At 41.9% G+C, this 14874-nt stretch overlaps 1 protein-coding gene across 1 annotated transcript in view; it reads left to right on the forward strand.

Annotated features, from left to right (window-relative positions):
• Nucleotides 1-7797: 7797 nt before the first annotated feature.
• The window catches only part of AGTR1 (angiotensin II receptor type 1), a 219941-nt gene continuing 212864 nt past the window's right edge, over nt 7798-14874 (forward strand). The window contains exon 1 of the mRNA XM_073625901.1: nt 7798-8012. The gene's annotated coding sequence lies outside the window, so the exon portion shown is untranslated. The remainder of the gene's footprint in view (nt 8013-14874) is intronic.

Here is a 14874-nt window from a genome sequence, read left to right on the forward strand (position 1 = left end):
CGAAGTTTCAGTTTACAGCGGTGTTTAAAAAATGCATGGCACGAGGGGGATACGACCCAGACAGTTTTTCTTCCCATTCTTTTCGCATAGGGGCGGCCACGGAGGCAGCCCGGGCGGGCCTTAGTCAGGAGGCCATTAAGCGCATAGGTCAGAGGGACTCGGACAGATTTAGATTGTACATTCACCCACACATGTTAATAGTATAAGGGGCAGCTATGTTATGTTGGGTTATATGGCACGGTTATGGGTGTTTATTTGTTTCTGTGTTGTTATTTTGTTCGCAGGTCAAGAAGTAGGCCTAGTTTGGATTCTCGGACACTCCTACGTTTTTTTGGGGGGCTGAGAGAGCGGATGTTCGGCAAAATGGCAGGCAGCTTCGCATCCCGAGACAGGAGGCGAAAATCAGGTGGATTGGTGTCCAGGGCATGCGATGGAATAGGGTATTGGGGGAAGTACATAGGTTCTCCCGTCTTGATAGGGCCCCCGATGTCCTGCTTTTACACGTGGGGGGCAATGATATGGGAGCCAGATCAATGAGAGATCTAATTCGGGACATAAAATGCAATTTTTTTTTTTTTTTTTTTTTCCGTTTTCGAGCGGTTTATCCGGGCATGATAATTATATGGTCAGATATGGTGGGTAGAGTATCATGGAGATGGGCATGGTCGGCGAAAAAGGTTGATAGGGCTAGGAAAAAAGTTAACAAAGAGGTCAGTTGGTTTTTTAATAAAAATAGGGGTTTAGCCATTCGCCACAGGGAACTGGAAGTAGATACCTGGAGGTATTTGCGGAGCGACGGGGTACATCTCAATGTGGTAGGAACGGATTTATGATCATTGGGCCTACAGGATGGGATACAGCGAGGGCTTAGGGTGTGGAGGTGCTCACAAGGGTAAGGGTTTACCCCTTGTGAGCTGTGGCTGTGTTGCTGGAATTTGAGCGACAATGGTTACATGTCTGGAACATGTTGTACCCATCCATGGTACCCATTCATTTGATGGGAGTTATTTGTACCCATCCATGGGAGGTTGAATTCAGGTTTTTCAAGTTATGATGGGGTAACCTGGAAGGGGTTAAAGGTTAGGTCACTGGGAACGTTTTGGGTAATGTCTCCGAGTCAGGGGGTTGCCAACTGGAGGCCAAAAGGGGAAGAGGTTGTTTACAGTGACCAAGGGTAGGATTGTTTTTCTATATTACCCCTTAAAAAGGTTTACTAAAATTTATGGTTATTTATTGTTATTTATGTTAATTTTATAGTTGTTAATAAATAGGCCATAAAGGCCATTTACTCCAAGAACCGGGTCGTGTCATTTATAAAGTAAAGCTTAAGGGTAGAATTGGGGTAATAGGCACCCAGTTGACTGGGCTTAAGTCCTACATATGTCATGAAAGAGGCACCTTTCTGGTCAGATTGAGAATCTTGTAGGGAAAGTTGGTGGAATGTAAGGAACGAGGAGAAAGAGTGTGGGTATTTTGACGCTGACCATTATGCCCTCATCGAGCTTTGTGGCACAGATTCATGTGTGTTCTCACTCATGTAGCACCCAAGTGGCTGGTGGTGTTATCCTGGCTGATGCAGACCATAACAGCTCTGTTGGCAGCAGATGTGTGAAAAAGGCCCAGACTGTGGACCTTAGTGGATTGGCCCTGGGGATAGCAATCACTTGTATCTGTAGGGTAGTGCCATTCAGTGGAATAGGATGGCTTCTCTATCCCAGTCCTTTCTAAACTGCCCCTGTCCCTGGATGAAATTCCATGTACAGTTTAGCACCTCATTATTCCCACTCTACTCATTGTTTGAGCCCACTTGACAGTAAACTGCAGCTGCAGTAACATTGCTGCTTCTTTCTGCTACCTGCATGATGTCCCCTCCATCTGTGGTTGTGGCACTTTCTTCCCCATTCTCATCATCTAAAATGAGACATTCTTGCACATGAACAAGATCCTGCACCTTCACAAATGACTGATGGTGTGATTAAATAATTCTGCATACTCCTCCAAGCTGGTTTGTAGGGCTATGGCAGGATTAGCAGAAAAGAAGGGAGATAACGAAGAAGGCTCACTATCAGTAGTTGCAGACAACTGTCCGCTCTGAGCTTTGGGGTAGGAAGAAAAGCAAGGCTTTGTCAATTACTCAGCTATGTCCTCCATGTGCTCTGACATTATAATCCTGCAGCTCTAGGGCAGAAAAGGCAGACATGCCCTGCCTTTCGATGGTGGCCCAACAACTACTTTGTCCTGCAGAACCTGCTTGCCCCCTACTCTCTCTTCGTGCAGAACCTTTGCCCCTCCCTTTAAGCCTACCTTACATTTTAAAACAGGTGGTTGTCTAACTTTAATGTCAGCTAAGCAAATAGGAGCAATAGGATTTGATGCTGTGGTGCACTAAAGATGTGGTAATTGGTGCACAAAACTTTACTACACAAGTGTGTGGTGAAGTGCTGCAAGCAAAGGGCAGCTTTGCCTGTGTCAGTAATAAGTCCACTCTGTTGACACTTAAATGAATTAAAAAAGGCCCTAATTTTGAATAAAATGTACTTCCCCCAAAAAAGATAACCATAGAAAACACTAAAATGCAATCCTATTTTCCTTTTAGTTGTTCCTTTAACCAATCAGAAAGTAATAAATAAATATAAATGTGAAAAAAACAAAACAATAAAACAAAAAACAAGACTGCAAGAGGGGGCCCAGCAGCTAAGCAGCAATTTACATTTTACTGACCCCCACACAAAAAGGACCTTTTGGAAAGGACTGTTGAGTCTTTGCACTGAACACAGAAGGGCACACAATAATATGTAGTCTTCCACACTACAATTTAAAAATGTAGTACAATGCAAACCGATGTATAACATTGTACAGCAGCAACTATCTTTCCCTCCAAACACACTGTCAGCTATCCCTATCTTCTCCAACTGTATTAAAAAGCCGGTATGTTGGAACTAGAAAAACTACTGCATGGGCATGCTCATAATTCAAGATGGACATTGGCACACACATGCAAACATATTAGCATGTGCATGAAATGCAACCGTCACGCCCAGCACTGGCATTGGCACCAAATGGCCTATTTAAGCTGGACTGTGACAGGAACAGATTGCTGAGTGGTATTCAGCTAGTTCCTACTTTACCTGTGCCCTGACCTGCTATATTTACCTTCCTGTGCTCGACCCGGGTTGCTGCTCACTTATCTCTGGATTCCTGCCTTACCTTTGTGACCTTGGCTTGTACTCTCACTCTGTTCCAGTCCTATGTTCCTGTGCCTCAAGGCCCGCTTGTGTAGTGATCCCAGTGCAGAGCTACCCCATAGGAGCCATTGGTGAATGGGATCCCCCACCCTGAACAGCCAGGCACACTGCATTTTCTACAGCACATGGAGTCATGAAACAGTCCGAACAGCTTTGGTTTTTTTTTGTTTTATTAGGAGATTTAAACTTGGATGGGGATGGGGAATATGGGATGCCCACTTGGTCAGTGTAGTAAAGTCTTCAGGGACAACTATATACAGTACACACAGTATATATACTCCTCTGCCTCTTGCACAAAATTTCTTGCAGATCTCCTTCAACTCCTCCAGCACAACTCTTTCTTGTGGAACTACAAAACTCAGGACCAGCTGGCACTGTTTAGATGGTCTAATAAAGGCTTATTTTGACCAATAGCAAATGCCTCTTACAGGCAGGGACCGGGGGCCTGATGTGATGTGATGTGATGTGTGTGTGGTGTAGCAGCCAAGTCCTAGTGCACAGCTGCCCTATCAGTGGCTACTGCTCCCAGTACCACATCTTCAGGCACTGCCAGCCCACCTGGCTGCAGCTGCCCTTTTCCTTTCCTGCCTGTTCCACCACAGTCCTTCCGACTGACTCTGCATCCATCTCAGACTGCTCTCATCCAGTCCTCTCAGGCTGCCTCTCAGTCCTCCCTACTGTGTGTCACTCAACAGCCCACCTCTCTGTTTTCCCCCACTGGAGATTTGCCTAGCAGTGTCCTCCTGTTATCCTCACCTTAGTCCTATGCCTCCTGGCCATTATCCCTCCATGTGTCATGTGAAGGGTCCAGAGCCCAGGCCTGAGTTCACCCCCCAGACTAGGGAGTTACACTCAAAGGCCTCTGACAGCCTAACACTCCATCTCCATCTTCTACCTAAACTCCTCTGCCTCCAGCTGGGCTGACTCTGAGTATTTAAGGGGGCCTGCCCCCTGACAACCCATCTGTTGGGGATTGGTCAGGGCCCTCATAATTACTCCAGGCAACTCCACCTTACCTCTCCTCCCATTCTTCTAGAAGTTTCCAGTAAGTTTTAGAAGTAGTGGGGAGGTCTCAGTGAGTCATTCAGCCCTCCCTAAATCTCTGCCCAACCCAGGAAAAAACACACAGGCTTGGCTGCCAGCCACGCCTGAACAAATTTACCCAATTTACCCAACAAAATCTATTCTAGCACACTAGAGAGTGCCACACCGACTTGTATCCTGGCTCTGCCTATTGTTCCTGTATCTTATTGTCTGGCATCCTGCAAACACTAGTTGGCACAGCCCGCTACACTGGCCCTTGTGCCACTCTGTGTCTTCACACCTCCTGTCATCACTACCAGGGGTGTTAACCAAGAGATGCAAGAGAAGCCCCCTCTCCAGCGCTCAATCTCCACCAGGTACATGACACCAACACACACTAACAGATGGCTGCTGGGAAAGCCCCCATTATTGGCCATTCTAAGCCATCTGACCTAAGTTCAAAGAACAGGAAATGCATTGCTGATGATTGATATGGCTGCATTTGTTCACCATCTCAGCAAACTGCAAATAGGTTCAGTTTACCTCAAACCAATGTTTGACTCAAACCCAAATCTCATCTCTACAGGAAACTAGCATTTTAAGAAGCACATCAGCAAAGGCGGCCTACATAATCCCTCTATTTGGAAGATTTTTTGTAAATGATGTATTAATATTAGATATTGCTTGGCGTATGTGACATCACCAACTGGTGCATGCTGGGTCGGGGACGTCACAAGGGGCGGTGCCACCAGGTGACGTCACCAGGTTGCCCCACCCCTTACCTATATAAGAACTGTCAAGCAGCGGAGCCTGCAGTTGGCAGTTAGCCTTCGTGTCAGGCAGATCCCAGGGTTGTGGGAAAGAGGCCCTTGTCCCCATCAACATGTGGACAAGGTGCTTTGGGGTGGGAGGGGCGGAGCCCCCCTGCCCCAAAGCAGCCCTTCCCATGTTGAGGGCATGTGGCTGGTATGGTTCGGGGGGAGGCACTCGCTCCCACGCCACTTTTTTTTTTATTTTGACGTGGGCATTTCCCTCAAAATCCATACCAGACCTAAGGATCTGGTATGGATTTTTTTGGGGGGGGGGGAGCATGTGTTTATATATTTTTCTATTGCTGGCAATGTTTTTTTTTTTTTTTCATTCAGCTGTCAGCAGGGAAGCCCATTGACAGCTGATGACGTCATCTGTTGTAAAGGATGCCGCAGCTGGCTTCCCGGCCCGCTCCCTAAAGAGAAACTGCAGTCTGCTCACATAATTTGTAATAAAAACATCTTTGCCATTCTAAAGCTTCCCTCCAACCACTTTGCATATTATTTTAAATATACTATGATTCTCTACTTGCCAAATATGCTGCAGAAATCCACTAAGTCTGGCTGCATCCATGTTAACTGTGGGCAGCTGAAGCTGCTGCCTGTTCACTTCCTGGATTTACACAGACTCACAGAGGCACACCTCCAGTGCTGCAACCCTGCAGCTCTCATTGGCCCTCTTATGACTCATCCCCCTCCCTTCCTGGCAAACTCTCAAGAGAGTAAGAGAGAGCTGTGCATAATGTCATAAGCCTAGGCTTTTTATCAGACAAGAAACAGGAAGTGGGCTGTATAAGGTATTTACTGGCAGAAAAAAAATGTTTTACTATCCAAAGTTAAAACAACAAGGGCAGAGGATTTAATATTCAAAAAAGATAGGGACAAAGGTCCCAAAAGGTATTCTTCAGAAAGGATACAGAAAGTGTAAAGGACTAATTTAACTTTATTTAATTGTACAAAAACAAATAAATACTTGCAAAAATACTTGTCTAAAATAATAAAAAAGATCCCAAATCCCTCCTCCAAACACATTTAATTAAAATTAAGACAAGAAGGTCTTAATGGAACACCGGTGTCCATAACAAATCCAGCCATACACATCAGTCACCCATCTCACACACACAGTTCAAACTGATTGTTGTATATTCACCGCAGATTGGCCTGGTAACTCAATAGAGACAAAAGTCACTGTGATATAGATGAGATTAGCCAGCGGTGATTATGTATAAAGAGTTTGTGTGTTCCACTCAGCATATAACTTCCACTCAAACTTGTAAAGCAGCAATGCATATGGATTTCAAAATCGCACAGATTGAAAAGCGCAGGTCATTGGTTGCTATGTAAGTATGGATCACAATGGATTAATCAGGAATAGCATTGGTCAAAGGATGTTCAGCAAGTAACTTCCACTCAGACTTGTAAAGCAGCAATGCATATGGATTTTAAAATCGCACAGTTTGAAAAACGCAGGTCATTGGTTGCTATGTAAGTATGGATCACAATTGATTAATCAGGGATAACATCAGTCAAAAGATGTTCAGCAAGTAACTTCCACTCAAACTTGTAAAGCAGCAATGCATATGGGTTTCAAAATTGCATAGTTGAAAAACCCAGGTCATTGTAGGTATGGATCACAATTGATTAATGAGAGATAGCATCGGTCAAAGGAAACAGTAACGGTATTAAGGCAGGGGGTTAACCCAGTACAGCTCACCGTTCTGACGTCTTGATCCGTATGTCTGTATCCCCTATGTTCATACAAATGGACCAGCCACTCAGCGATAGCGACTCATAAGTCACCGGATATAATCAGTCATTGGAGATATTAGGTGGATCTTCCTTCCATTTGAAAAGACAAAATGGGTAATAGTCCTTCACAGACCTTCCTTAGAGTTGCTCCCTGTTGAGTAGTCCTGGTTCATCTTTAAAAGAGTCATATATATAAGGCAGATGCTTGCCAAGTTGTCCTAATCACACCAACAAGTGGCTTAAGAGAAGGTTGCTGAGTGCTGGATGGTTATTGCTGAGCCGAGATTCGGATGGGTGATCTGGGTTTGCCAGGTGGATGGACAGGTCAGTGTTCACATCGCTGGAGACATGTGAGTATGTCTTACTTGCTTACATGTTTCGCTTGTAACCCAAGCTTCTTCAGAGCATGAGGATTTAAATGATGGAAAGATGAAAAAATGACTGAAGTTCTGCTTTAACAACCAGCTATTCACTGTGCCCTGATTGGACAAAGCTTTGCCCAATCAGGGTTTAGTATGCACTGTACAGTGCATTGTGGGGCTCCCAGCGGGCGAACATTCCTCCCAGCTCCCTGCAAATTCAGGTGTTCGCCGAACAGGCGAACAGGCAATGTCTGGGCCAAACTATTGCTCGACTTGAACTGTTCGCCCAATTCTACAAACCATACATTTGACATATGGCCGCAAACATCAGAGTGAGAACAATAATTCTAGCACAAGAGCTTCTAGTTAACTCTAAACTGATAAACTGTAAAGGCTTTTAAAGTATCACCCATGGTGATTTTTGAGCACCATCGTTTTTGGCGATAATTTTTACATGTATGCGACAAATAAAATAAATTGCTCTGGAGCCGAACTGGATATAACTAAATGCCAATTTGTATAAGTAAAAGATAATGTGCATGCCCCTTAAAGACCCAAATTTTTTTCATTTTCATTTCTACAAATCTATGTCCATCCCATGTTTTCCAAGACACTGTAAGATGAGATCAGCAGAGGTGTGACTTACAATTGATGTGGAGGATAAGGCATAGAGCTGCACTGAACTGCTGCACAGCTGTGAGTACATGATCAGAAAAAAAATACTGTACTTCTTTATAAAGCACAAATGCTTCTCCGTCTGCTCATCCTCTCAGTACAGTTCAGCCTGTAAACTGACACCTCAGTGCTGGATCCTACGCACCAAGGTAAGGAATAAGCAAATCTCCTGATCATCAATCTTTGTACATTACTTGCACAATTTTACTCATTTTTGATACAGAGAAAGAGAGCGTGTCAAGGATTAACTGACATTTCTTCCAGGTTGTCTCCTGGTATTCTCAAGCTATAAAACAAGTAAGCAATGACTTCCTTTCCTAAGTTTTCTTTGGAGACAGTAAAACTACATTTGAATCTAATGATTTTGCAAGCCTACTTTTCTTTTTTCTCTCTAAAGAATTGTATGTCGTTTCAGGAGACTTACTATGTCATAATAGTTTATTTCAACCATGTGTATGTTGTATTTTACATTTTCTCTGTTGCGCTCGTGCTCGTTCATTACAAATGAGTACTCTGAAGATAGACAGAGAATGGGGGATTATTTAACATAGGAAAAATGTGTAAATTGGAGAGAAATTCCCAATAGCAATTTATATTTTACCGATTTCACTTTTGGAAGGTTGCCACCGTTATCTGTCATTTTAATTCATTTTTTACTTATCTAAAGATCTGTATTTAGTTCAGGAGTATACAGATTTATTTTTCATTAACATTCTCACTATCATATGATGGAAGATGGCTCCAAACATTTTCTACTCCACTTTGTAACATTATCCCTGCTTTGGAATTAGCAAATTATTCAAAATGTATTTTGATATCATTTGATAACATTCTGCGATACTGTAAATTGGGTAAATTAAGCATCATTAGGGTTGATTAACTAAAACTAGAGACTGTTTATCTAGCAAAGTAAATGTTTACTTTGGAAACTGTTTTTTTTTTTTTTTTTTTTTTTTTTTTTATCAAAAAGGACACTGAATTTTAGTAAGCAGGGTGAACATGTGTTTATCTTGAATACCCAATCACATGTTTTGAGAAATTTAAAAATATATATTTTTGCTAGTATGTATTGGGTATTCAAAGCGAGCAAAACATTACATATTTATTATATATACACACATAGAATATGTTACAATCCAATTGCTTGTTTCCCATTAGAACCTAGAGATGTTGACTGACCTTTGAAATATAAATTTGTCCCATTTTTTAAATTGCAGTCCATATTTTCATCCCCAATCTATCCTAGTGATACGATAATTTTAAAGGGAATCTAAACCCAAGAAAACTATAGTATTGCAGCTTCTCTGTCCTTTGAGTTGGTGGTTACATTCATTTTCTTTTTTCACACTTTTTTCCTTGATTTGAATCTGATTATCCTGCCATTAACACACTTCCTGTTCTAGAGTGATAATCATACTGAGCAGTGTTGTCACCCTAGCACAGGGAGTGTGCTAGGATTATGTAACACCTGCCTTTCTTCTCTATAACAACAGGGGAGGTATTTTTTAGTCCTCAGAGATAGTAGGGCACAATGCTAACTGATAACTTCCTGTACTTGTTGCCTCTGTACTGTTATCAGCTAACAAGATATCTGGCTGGATGAACAGCTACTTTTTTCCACTTTTCAAACTGCTATAATAAAACACTTTCAATGGTTTTATTACTGGACCAAAGGGAGAAAATAAGAGATATTTATAAATATATAGAACTTTACACACACTTTAAGGTATGACTTACTAAAACTAGTAAGTTTAAAGCTGAATTAGATTGAAATGACCAACCAGGTTATTTTAAGCCCCTTCTTAAAGTGGTTGAGAATGCTGAAGGTTTTTATTCTTCATGCATTCTATGCATTAAGGTAAAATACTTTCTGTATTCAGCACCCTCTACAGCCCCCCTAATACCCACCTGAGCCCCTTCTTGATCCAGAGATGTGCACAAGAGCCTCAGCTGTCCTGGGACTCCCTCTACTCATTGGCTGAAACAGCAGCGGGGGGAAATTGGCTCCCACTGATGTCAATCCCAGCCAGTGAGCCAATGAGGAGAGAGCGGGGCTGAGCCGTGGCTCTATGTGTCTTATGGACGCATAGGGCAGGGCTTGGGAGCGAGCATGCACCAGTACCCCCATAGGAAGTGGCTTGCTATTGGGGGCACTGGTCATGGGGAGGAGCCAAGAAAAGGGTCGTGGCTGCTCTGTGCAAAACCATTGCCCAGAGCAGGTAAGTATGACATGTTCTTTTTTTTTAAGCAGAACCTTTAGTATCACTTTAATTCACACCAGTTTATGACATTTGTTTATTGACATATTTTAAAATACGCTCTGTATGTAAAGCATACTTCAGTTTTTGTAATGATTTATAGCAAATTTGTGCATGGTTTTTAATAGTGTAATTTATTTTAATAAATGATGGTAATATTAAATAAAATATTCATATATTAGTCCTATTCTTTGCTTGATTTTACTTTTATTTTTTTTCTGTAGCACTTGTATTGTTTGCTCACAGTTTTCACATTGATTCATCTGTAGGTTAAATCAGTAATCTGATGTCCTTTACCCCCTCAGATTAAACTGTTAATGGTGTAATTTGTGCTGTGGTGACAGTAATGTAATTTAGAATATTGTGTATAGAAGTTGTTTCTAGCTTCCTGTTAAGATCTTCTAATCACAGCTCGATAGATAAAGCATAGATACAATATCTCACAACAGCTGTACACTCACGTTTTTGTAAATATTTTATTATATCTTTTCATGTGACAACACTGAAGAAATTACACTTTGCTACAATGTAAAGTAGTGACTGTACAGCTTGTATAACAGTGTAAATTTGCTGTCCCCTCAAAATAACTCAACTTACAGCCATTAATCACTTAAGCCCCAGAAGAATTGTCCCCTTAATGACCAGAGCACTTTTTACAATTTGACACTGCGCTGATTTAACTGGTAATTGCGCAGTCATGCAATGCTGTACCCAAAGAAAAATTTGCGTCCTTTTTTTCGCACAATAGAGCTTTCTTTTGGTGGTATTTGATTGCCTCTGCGATTTTTAATTGTGATATAAACGTAAAAAGACTGAAAATTTTGAAAGAAAAATGATATTTTCTAGTTTTTGTTATAAAAAAAAATCCAATAAACTCAATTTTAGTCATATATTTAGTCCAAAATGTACAGGTGATACTCGAAAAATTAGAATAGCGTGCAAAAATTAATTTATTTCACCAATGCAACTTAAAAGGTGAAACTAATATATGAGATAGATTCATTACATGCAAAGCAAGATAGTCGAAGCCGTGATTTGTGATAATTGTGATGATTATGGCTTACAGCTCATGAAAACCCCAAACCCACAATCTCAGAAAATTAGAATATTGTGAAAAAGTGCAATATTCTAGGCTCAAAGTGTCCCCCTCTAACCAGCTAATTAAGCCATAACACCTGTAAAGGGTTCCTGAGCCTTTAAATGGTCTCTCAATCTGGTTCAGTAGGAATCACAATCATGGGAAAGACTGCTGACCTGACAGTTGTGTAGAAAACCATCACTGACACCCTCCATAAGGAGGGGAAGCCTCAAAAGGTAATTGCAAAAGAAGTTGGATGTTCCCAAAGTGCTGTATCAAAGCACGTTAATAGAAAGTTATGTGGAACAGAAAAGCATGGAAGAAAAAGGTGCACAAGCAGCAGGGATGACCGCAGCCTGGACAGGATTGTCAGGAAAAGGGTTGGGGACTTTCACAAGGAGTGGACTGAGGCTGGAGTCAGTGCATCAAGAGCCACCACACACAGATGGATCCTGGACATGGGCTTCAAATGTCGTATTCCTCTTGTCAAGCCACTCCTGAACAACAAACAATGTCAGAAGCGTCTTACCTGGGCTAGGGAAAAACAGACCTGGTCTGTTGCTCAGTGGTCCAAAGTCCTCTTTTCTGATGAGAGCAAATTTTGCATCTCATTTGGAAACCAAGGACCCAGAGTATGGAGGAAGATTGGAGAGGCACACACTGCAAGATGCTTGAAGTCCAGTGTGAAGTTTCCACAGTCTGTGTTGATTTGGGGAGCCATGTCATCTGCTGGTGTTGGTCCACTGTGCTTCATTAAGTCCAGGGTCAACGCAGCCGTCTACCAGCAGATTTTGGAGCACTTCATGCTTCCTTCCGCAGACGAGCTCTATCGGGATGCTGACTTCATTTTTCAGCAGGACTTGGCACCTGCCCACACTGCCAAAAGCACCAAAACCTGGTTCAATGACCATGGGATTACTGTGCTTGATTGGCCAGGAAACTCGCCAGACCTTAACCCCATAGAGAATCTATGGGGCATTGCCAAGAGAAAGATGAGAGACATGAGACCGAACAATGCAGAAGAGCTGAAGGCCGCTATTGAAGCATCCTGGTCTTCCAGAAAACCTCAGCAGTGCCGCAGGCTAATAGCTTCCATGCCATGCCGCATCGAGGCAGTAATTGCTACAAAAGGGGCCCAAACCAAGTACTGAGTACGTATGCATGCTTATACTTTTCAGAGGTCCGATATTGTTCTATGTACAATCCTTGTTTTATTGATTGCATGTAATATTCTAATTTTCTGAGATTGTGGATTTTGGGGTCTTCATAAGCTGTAAGCCATAATCATCACAATTATGACAAATCACGGCTTGAACTATCTTGCTTTGCATGTAATGAGTCTATCTCATATATTAGGTGTCCTTTTATGAAAGTGCGGTAAAATACCGCTTTTCAGTTCTCAGGCATTCTCAGAGGAGATCGCTCTCCTCTGAGTGCCTGTTTATGAAAGTGTGTAGATCGCTTCTCATGTTGAGTTGAGGAGCGATCTACAAACGCCAGGAACTCCTGAGAACGGCTCCTCTCACTATAATCTCGTGTGATGTAGCGGGATTACAGTATGAAGAACCATAAAATACAAAAATTTAACACAAATCAGCACACATTATTCCCCAACATATTAATAAAATAATAAAGATAAATTCCCCCTACACAATATACATTAACCTAATTATAAAAAAAACATTGTTTTTATCAATATTTAAAGATCATACATGTCCCTATTTAAATGTGAATGGTGTATAGTAAATGAATGTAATGCACATATGTAATGCAGCTATACACCATTCATATAAATGCAAAATACATTTATAATCATTAAAAAAATAATTTTAATAAAGTATACAAGTATAAATATTTATTAATAAATTAAAATAAAATATATTTCATTATAGATAAACATAAAAATTGATAAACTGGTGCGAAGCGAGAACACTGCGAATCCACTGCGGGTTCCCGCATCGCACCGACTCGCATGTCAGTTCACACTGCCATATGCGAATCGCTGGGGAGTGTCAATACATTGTTAACGACACCCCCAGATCAGCTTGCATATCGCACTGCGAACTGACAGTTCGGACATGAATCGGATCGCATATGTGTGAACACACATGCGATCCGATTCTGGTCCGAACAGAAAAAAGGGTCCTGTGCGTGTTTGCACCGAATGCAGTGCAATATCAGCCATACTATCTGTACAGCTGATATCGCACCGCACAGACATCGCATGTAATGTGAATGGCAGTGTGCTGCGAATAACATGCGATGCCTGTGCGATGTCCGGCATCGCACAAGTGTGAACTGGGCCTAAAAGTTAACACCCCCAAATCAGTTCGCATATCGCAGTGCGATCTGCAAACTCGGACAGTAATCGAATCGAATCTGCTGTGGACCAAAAAAAGGGTCCTGTAAGAGTTTGGTCCGAGGGCAATGCAAATTTAGCAATACTATCTGTATGGCTGAAATCGCATCGCATAGAGATCGGATGTGATTTTGCACTGCAGTGCGGTGCGAATCACATCCGATCTCGGACACCGCAGAAGTGGGAACTGGCCCTAAATCATATTGCATTTGCACCAAAATGGTACAGGACCCTTTATTTGGTCCGCACTGGAATCGGATCGCATGGGTGTGAACACCCATGCGATCCGATTCCTGCACCATTACATAGTTCGCACTGCGATCTGTGAAATGATCTGGGGGTGTCATTAACTTTACATTGACACCCGCAGTGGTGCGCAGATGTCAATGTAGGTGCGATGTGAAAGCCCGCACAGGAATCACGCTGGTTCACGCATCGCACAAGTGTGAACCCAGCCAGAGACGTGAACATCTAAAAAAAAATATATATAGATATATATATATATCTATAGATATATAGATATATAGATATAGATCTATATATCTATAGATATATAGATATATATCTATAGATATATAGATATATATCTATATATATATATATACGTGTATATATACACTATAAATTCCTATCCTGCTGGTTTTGGGGTGTGTAATGGTGGGGAAGGTGTGCTCTGACTGTTTGGTGAAAGAAAGAAGTCAAAAGACTTCTTGCTTTCTCCAGAATATCAGCCAGTTTCAGGCTTCTCACTCTGATTCTCCACTTCTGAAATGGTGAATCAGAAAGTGAGAATTCTGCCACAGATCGCCAGTGAGATGCTGAGATCGCACCTTCATAAACTGGCCGTTTCTGTGAAGTCAGTTACAAATTCTCACTGTGCTGAGATAATCAGCGGAGAACATGTTCTCCGCTGATTATCTCAGTTTCATAAACTGGTAATGAGCTGAGATCAGCGGTGAGACTCGGGATCGCCGCTGATCTCAGTTTCATAAAAGGACACCTTAGTTTCACCTTTTAAGTTGCATTAGTGAAATAAATGAACTTTTGCACGATATTCTAATTTTTCGAGTATCACCTATATTCAGCCACATGTCTTTAGTAAAAAAAAAGTCAATAAGCATATATTTATTGGTTTGCGCAAAAGGTATACTGTCTGCAAACTAGGGTACATTTTCTGGAATCTACGCAGCTTTTAGTTTATGAATGTCTATCTCATTTCTTGAGGTACTAAAATGGCAGGGCAGTACCACCCCCCCCCCAAATGACCCCATTTTGGAAAGTAGAAACCCCAAGGAAATTACTGAGAGGCATGTTGA

Source organism: Aquarana catesbeiana, linkage group LG04 (assembly GCF_042186555.1).
Source record: "Aquarana catesbeiana isolate 2022-GZ linkage group LG04, ASM4218655v1, whole genome shotgun sequence".
Lineage (NCBI taxonomy): Eukaryota > Metazoa > Chordata > Amphibia > Anura > Ranidae > Aquarana > Aquarana catesbeiana.